The 8,095-nt window shown below is 41.7% G+C and overlaps 1 protein-coding gene across 1 annotated transcript in view; it reads right to left on the reverse strand.

Annotated features, from left to right (window-relative positions):
• The window catches only part of LOC120246388 (dystrophin), a gene marked incomplete at its 3' end in the record, with an annotated part of 432,795 nt that extends 425,512 nt beyond the window's left edge, over positions 1 to 7,283 (reverse strand). The window contains exon 1 of the mRNA XM_039253866.1: positions 7,236 to 7,283. The remainder of the gene's footprint in view (positions 1 to 7,235) is intronic.
• Positions 7,284 to 8,095: the final 812 nt, after the last annotated feature.

The raw sequence follows: 8,095 nt of genomic DNA on the forward strand, positions 1-8,095 counted from the left end.
CCCTAGGTTTATAACTTAAAATAATGCAAATTATGTTTACTGACCAAAGTGAAAAAGAGAACCAAAAACATGAGTTTGCCTTTTTAAAATAAATAACAAAAAAATCAACAAGAGTAAAAGTATTTATCCCTAAAACCTGTGGCTGTATTGCCCCGGGTTTTGTAGTCAGTCTGGTTTACGCTGTGAGAGCCGTTTTTCAGGAAACAGATTCACATGCAAGAGAAAAACAAAAGTTACAAACGCCCCAAACATGGGTCCAGGACTTTGGCTCGTTTATGAGGCCTCTTGGGTCACGGGAGATGGCAGTGAGGAAGCTGCTTTTGTATTAAGAAAAATATGTCACAAAATCCCACTGACGGTACAGTCACTGCAGAGGTCCTGAGAGGAACACAGAAGACACATCCTACCTCTCCACAGGTGGTGAGAGGCCGGGCCTGCTGTCTAGAAGCACAGTGCTGGTGGCCCCGGGAAAACACTGTTTGCTTGGGCTGCCGGGCCAGCCACCCAAGATACTGTCACTGTTATTTCATTCTACTCTTGATATTTTGGACCTGGTAAGCTCTGCTATGAGCTTTTCTTTCAAACTGTCTTAGAAGAATCGTGTCCCCTCCAAAAATGTGAGGTGTCGGTTACGGTCAGGGAGACCTAGTCTCTCCTAGATGACAGGGCAGAAATCACTTCTCTCCCTGCCTCCAGAACGAAGAGGGACCCCGGTACTCCTTGAACAAAGGAATCTTGGAAGGATCATTCTTGACAAAGCGCCTGGCACAAGCAAGGGGCACCAAATGCAGACAAAAACAAGTAAAGCAACTTGTCCTCAAACCCCCCTTCTCCTCCCCCTACCTCAAGAAATGCTTCCTGTGACGGGGGTAACAAGGCTTTGTCTGCTCTGTCCCCTTGGGCTTGTTTTTTGGCCAGACAGGTTAAGGGCGTAAGGCTGTGGGGAAGACGGGGAGAGAAGGCTCTGGGTCTCCAAGATGCCCTCAAATGCAGAGTGGCTGGGCTGTGCCTGGGGCTGAGAGCGGGCCGCTCCTTCAGCAGCTTCCCGTCGCCCCGGCTCGTGGAGAAGTCACAGCCCCTGCCCCAACACACGCTGTCCCCTCGCCACAGTCCAGTCACAGGGGGCAGGAGTAATGACCCGTGTGGCTCGGGTTGCCTGGCACTGGCAGGCCTTCAGTCGGAGTCGGTGTCGGCCCTTTCTTCTTCTGCCTTGTTGCCTGTCGCCTTCGGAGTCTCCTGGCGTGAGGGATTTGGCCTCCTCATTAAACGTCACGTACAAGTGCTCGCGAGCATGACGGTGGCAAAGAAGCCAGGGACCGCGGCTGCACTGAAACCCCATCTGAGGGCCACGTCTGAGGATTGGCGACAGCCGCAATGGAGACGGCGAGGTAGACGAGGTCCGCCGTGACACTGCGAAGTCCCCCGTGAGCCAGCGCAAGCCCTACCACTGTCGCTCAGCAGCGGGGCATCGGCGAAGCAGAAGTAGTGGGCCTGCAGGAGTCGAGCAGGAAGGCACTGCTGCGGACGCCACACAGCAAAGGTGACAGAGGACTGGCCCAACCCCGCCCGCAGGAGGAAGCCTTTGAGCGAGGAGAAGCTGCAGGCACGCAGGAGGGCGGAGCCCAGAGGGTCACCAGGCTCTGGGCCCGTTTTAGGCTCAGGTCTGCGGACCCGAAGGTGGCTGGCTGGCTGGAAGAGCCAAAGCTCCACCTTTCTCTCTCTCTCCCGGAAGCCGGAAGGGAAGTGGAAACCCAGACCACGGAGAAGGAGAAAAGGGCCAGATTCTTGGTTTTATTTTTATTAGTTTCTGTATATTGGATTCTCGCCTAGGCTTTGTGCAAATGCCATTCAGCGGGTTGCTCTATTTCGATGTTTCTTTCTTCTAACTTGTCTGATGCAGAAATCCATTCTAAACATTTCTCTAGGTTTCAAGAATGCAGTGACACCACATTACAGAACAAACTGTCTACATAGTCTACTAAAGGCATAATTACAAGGCTACTTTTTAAACAGAAGTCAGGCCCCATATATACCTGAAGGAAGTATGTAAGTAAATGTGATTCGTTTTTACCCCCAAGGGCTTTCCTTTTGGAAAGCATAAGGTCCATACACTACTAACATGTGATCAGATGATGAATATTTATTGTGTATTCTAAATATGACATTTTATTTTGCTTCTTTGTCCATGTAGAAGTTAACCAAGGCCTCAGGGGAAAATACATATTTTAACATCTCCAGTGTTAGTCATCTTTTTATGAAAGAATCAATGCAAATTTTAGGATAGACTGCTCCATCTAACTTTAAAATACTTGAAAAGGATTTGAGATGATGCTCTGTAAATGTGGTAATGATTTGAAGATGTGAGATCTTTGCATATATTTATCACCATCCCTTGATAGCGAAATCTATTATTTAGAGGTAGATTATCCAGGTTTCTTAATTCCTTCCTGACCTGCTTATTTAGTCAGTTACTCAGTGAATAAATAGGTCAAATAGTTATATAAGAGATATCATTTTTCTCATCACATTCTAAAGTTATAAAGGACACAACCTCCATGTACAGTGATTACAAGACATGTACTCTGTGTCCTGTGCCGAACCAGCACCAGACTCAGCACATACTAGCTCAGTGGTGGTGATTTGCACTGATCACGCAACCCTCCCATGATGAATGGGATTCATTTGTGAAATGCTTGGGCAGACTGCCCTCTGCGCACAAAATGTTAAAGGGCAACACAGTATTCAATCCAAAACTCCTTTACCATCATTATGCCATTAATTCAGCTTATCAGTCTCAGCCTCACTAGTATTGCTTCTATTTGGGTGCAAATGTTGCTAGGAAAAAAATAATAATAAAGGTCAACGTAGGATAATCAGTTCTTTTCCTACATAAAGGACAGATACCCAGAAATCTTTATTAAGGACCAACCTTCAGTCAGACACTGAGCTGGTCCTAAGTTGAGTCTTAAAGCAGAAAAATTTCCCACCCTTAGGACTTAACAGTCCCTAAGATAGAAAATCAGTTTAAACAAATGTTTGTGTGTGTGTGTGTGTGTGTGTGTGTGTGTGTGTGTGCGTGCATACAGCTATATATCTATGTTTAAAAGGAAAAATTTGAAATGTCATTGAGCTGTGATTTTGAAAAGTGACTAGGAGTTAACTGGGTAAAGATGATATGATGGACATGGAGGTCCACCACCAAAATTATCTCTCAAGGACAGGCTTGCTGCTGCATCTGTGAGTCCTTTCAGGGACTACCTGAAGTAGAGAGTCCTGTTACCTAAGGTCAAGGCCTTCCTAGGGCAGCTGCTGAATGGTTTAAAGACTTAGCCATGTCAGACCCATACAGAACAACACTCAAGAATTATTCTAACTCCCATTTCCACATGAGGTTCAATACAACTGTGGCTAGGTGTGTATCATACCTCTAGCTCTTCTCACTCCAGTTACCCTCGCCCATCCTCAGGTGCTGGTCCCAAAAGCATGCCTGAAGTAATGTCTTGCCTGCTAAATTCAATGCCTAGATTGCCAGAATCCATCCTGTGACCAAAAGGAGATATAGTAGGGGGGCAGGAGTAAAGAGGGAAAGGGATAGTTCTTGACAAGGGAAGAGTGGTGTGTGTGAAGAAGACAAGAGCAAGGACTGTGTTGCTCCTCAGGGAGGCAGGAGTTTACAGCAAGGCTTTCCACAGTGTCAAAGCCGTCTTTCACCTGTATGATGTGCAAATAATAAATAAATAAACATTGCAGGGTAAAGTTGTCCTGGATTTGACTTTTTCCATTGACTTCACCAGCAAAGGTGGGGATGTGACCTCTGATAGCACACTACTGTTAGCAGAATATGTTTGTATCTCCAGCTGGTTATCAGAACCCAGCTGACCACCCTACAAAGGAAGGTTTGCACTTAAAAAAGAAGGAAGGGGCGCCTGGGTGGCTCAGTTGGTTAAGCATCCAGCTTCAGCTCAGGTCATGATCTCATGGCCCAGTCCATGGCATCAAGCCACACGTGGGGCTCTGTGGTGACAGCTTGGATCCTGGAGCCTGCTTCAGATTCTGTGTCTCCCTCTCTCTGCCCCTCCTTCTGTCTGTCTGTCTGTCTCTCTCTCTCTCTCTCTCTTTCTCTCTCTCTCAAAAATAAACAAAAGCATTTTAAAATTAAAAAATAAGAAGAAAGAGAAAGATGCCAAGCATATGGCATATATCAACTTCACAATTTTGTTCAAGGCTGCTTATTCCTCAATATAGGCAATATTGTTCAGGCTAACAGTTTCCAGTTGGAAACTGGAAAAACAGTGACAGGAGACATACCATACGCATTCGTGAACTTTTATAAGTTCAAAGAGAAGACCTCCATGGCACTATTAATAACATAGTATGTGGCACTGGAACAAAAGATTCACATGTTTCCAGCTCTTAATGCCATCCTCAATCTGATAGATCAGGAAAGTACATTAAGTTAGCCCAACTGTCCTTTGATCTCTGCTGAGATTCAAGGGCTTCTTTGACTACTTAAGAGGAAGGCAAGCATGTACTCTGTGAAAATGCCTTTGGGGATTCATCGGGTTTTGATGAGGAGTACTGAGTAGGAGAAATTTTTTGAAAGTGAGTTTAGAAGTTTTAAGAGAACCAAGCAGGATGATGGAAAAGAGATAAGGAGGCAGAGGCTGGAAAGAGTCTACATCCTTGCAATCACAAAGATACAGTGATTCAAGGACACAAATGTAAGACAACAGACTGTAAGAGGACTCAGACAAGGAAAGACTGCAAAAGCACTCCTTTTGGTAATCGAGGGTGTGAAAGACCCTCCACATGCTAATAATAATATTAAAAAAATGAGCAAGCTCACAAGCAATTGAAAAAGCTATCAGGGTAGTTGTGAAACTCTATCTTGCAGTGAGTTCAGGAGTTGGAAAGGGTTTTAAGATAAAGTGAGATCATATGAGAGACAGTTTGGGTGAAAAATACAATTAAAATAGCCCTTTAGGTCTCCATGCATGCCTAACCTCTTCTGCTGGATTTGTCATGTCCAACATATGCTCCTGCAGAGCTTAAAGTGTCTTCTGCAAGCTGGGGCCCCTCCATGAACCATTTGTACCAGTGTACCAACTGATAGAACCCATTGTGTCTATACAATTGAGGGTTCATTAGAAATTTCTGTACCAATTTTACAAGGTCCTGCATATGTCTTTTGAGTTTAATGATAAAATGGCTTGGGTTTTGTGTGTCTTTTTTATTACATTTTTATAATGCTTCAGTTTTACTGTAATATGCATATGATGGAAAAGAGGGAAAAAACTACTTTCCTCAAGATAAGTTTGAGGATTACTGAGCAACAGAAGTAAACCAGTTTGGTGAGGGGCCCTGTGTTGCCTTGCTGGTTCTATGTGACACCATCACTATATGGAAAAGGCCCAGAATTGGGAATCTTGGGTTCATCTAAGGTTCTTATGGTCTGTTTTCTGTTGTCATCCACTATGCTGTTCTCAATCTCTTCCCATATTGCTGTGAAATAAGATTGAGCCTGTTCAGAGTGTTTAGAATAGAAAGATATGGAGGTCAACGGGGTCAATATGGGGGTCAATTCATTTGCTGACTTGGATAGGTACACCACTGGTCTATATCCTGACTCTAAGCAGGACCAAAGTACAACTGAAGTTAAGTCAACCCTACTAAATGAAATGGGGATATGTGCTACAATAATAAAGGTGAACCTCAAAGATTATGTTCAGTGAAAGAAACCAAATATAAAAGAACACTTATTGTATAATTCCACCAGTATGAAATTTCCAAAAAGGCAGACATATAGGAACAGAAAGTAGATAAATGGTTGTCCAGGGTTGGAGTGGGGAATGACTATTAATAAACATAAGATTTGTTTTTAGGTTGGTGGAAGTAGGCTAAAATTAGATTGTTTTGATGGTGGTACAACTGTAAATATCCCCAAATCTTGGATACATTGGTGGGGGGGGGTCATTTCTCAAATTAATTTGAGAAGCACTGGGCAAAAAACTAAACCAGTTTGGTACACTTTGAATTTTATACTTAGAGTGAGTAAATCTATCATATATAGATTACATATCAAAAAAGTTGTTTTCTGAAAAATTAATCACTGCTAGTAAAAAGAACAGACATCTAGGGGCACCTGGGTGGCTCCATCAGTTAAGTGTCCACCTTCAGCTGAGGTCGTGATCTCACAGTTTGTGAGTTGGAGCCCCACATTGGGCTCTGTGCTGACAGCTCAGAGCCTGGTACTTGTTTCAGATTCTATGTCTCCCTCTCTCTCTGCCCCTCCCCTGTTCACACTGTGTCTTTCTCTCTCTCAAAAATAAATATTTAAAAAAAAAAAAAACAGACATCTCAATTTTCTTCCAGATTCTTAAAATATGAGTAGAAAACTCCAAGCAATCCAAATTATTCATATGATACACCTGTAGTGAAAATGGTATACTCTAATGGGAGCTTTACAGATATTCTCTCATTTAATCCTGATAAGAAATATACATGTTGATGGTTATTTTTTTTCTATTTTAACAGTGAGGGAATTATGGCCCACAAAAGGATGGAATTATACCCAATTTCACTATAAGATGGTAAACTGGGAGGCTGAAATTTAAGTTCATGTTGCTCTGACTGAAAAAAATGTATACTCTTCAGCAAACAAAATGACCTTTGATCTCTTTTGCAGAGGTCTAATAAATATAGACATCAGAAAACCCTATGCTGAGGTATTCAGAAAAAATATCAATTTCAAAATTAGATTATACACTCAATTTTTATGTATAACATAAATACAGATAATTGTATCCCACTGAACTTTTACTGGAATTAATTTATACTGGGAATATAAAAGAGTCGCAGAGTCTCATCCATTTGGTAGAAATTAATACTTTTTACAGAACTATGTAGATTTGCTTACAGGTGAATTATAGAAGACACATATTAGTGGAAAATATTTTTATTTGCCTATTGATGAGACTTGTCTTTTTTGTCTCATCTCTACACATTGAAATAAAATTTAGGAAAATATTACTGCGAATGTTCTAGAACCTGTTTTATAATCTGCTGATCATTCACACCTCAAATGACATTAGTTGTGCCAATTTAAAAGGCAATGCTAAGGAGATGGGCTTTGTATTGTTAGAGGCATACATGTTTGTTTTGCAGGTCAAGGGCAAACATGAAAGTAAGATCTGCAACGTTTTACCCAAAAAGAAAACATTCATCAGGAGTCTTACCTGCCAGTGGAGGATTATATTCCAAATCAACCCAAGAGTCAGTTTGTGATTTCCATCTACTATGTCGGTGCTTCCAATATTCACTAAATCAACCTGTTAAAGATAAAGGGAAAGCATTTGAAGGAAAAAGACAAAGTGTCTATTTGGAAAGAAAACAAAACAGGAAGGTAATTGCATTTAGCTATTTTCAGAACCTAAACAGTATTACAGCTTTTAAAAAAATAATCCAAAAATGAAACAAAATGCATTTGTAAATGGACTTTCTGAAACAAACAAGTACCCCTGAACACATTTATAAAGAGATAGGAAATGAATGTACTTTTAATATATAAATAGATCACTGCAGATTAAAGAGGCCAATCAGAATATCTCCAAATAAAATGTGTAACAATGATAACTCATAAAGGATTACTAAAATTAAGATGTGCGTCCTAATAGAAAATTGAAACTTAATAAATAGAAGCTCCACCACTACTTCAATTTTGCTTAGAGGAGGGCTATTATAATTAGAGGTGACTACATTTGACTAAAATGCCATTGCTTTTGAAACAGGTATTGTAACTCAAATAATAGAGCTATGGCATGCTCAATTTTCTCAGTCCTGACTGGGAATCAAAATCTGGCAAAGTTTTAATTTTATTATTCATTTGTTTGTTTCTTTGTCTACTGAGAGACAGAGAAAGAAACAAGAGAAAGCACGAGCAAGAGAGGGGCAAAGGGAGAGGAAGAGAATCTCAAGCAGGCTCCATGCTCAGTGCCAGCAGAGAGCCCAATGGAGGACTCAGATCTCAAGTGAGATCATGATCTGAGCAGCAATCAAGTAAGACACTTGACCGAATGAGCCACCCAGGTGCCCCAGG

Source organism: Hyaena hyaena, unplaced genomic scaffold (genome assembly GCF_003009895.1).
Source record: "Hyaena hyaena isolate Hyena2069 unplaced genomic scaffold, ASM300989v1 scaffold_470, whole genome shotgun sequence".
NCBI lineage: Eukaryota > Metazoa > Chordata > Mammalia > Carnivora > Hyaenidae > Hyaena > Hyaena hyaena.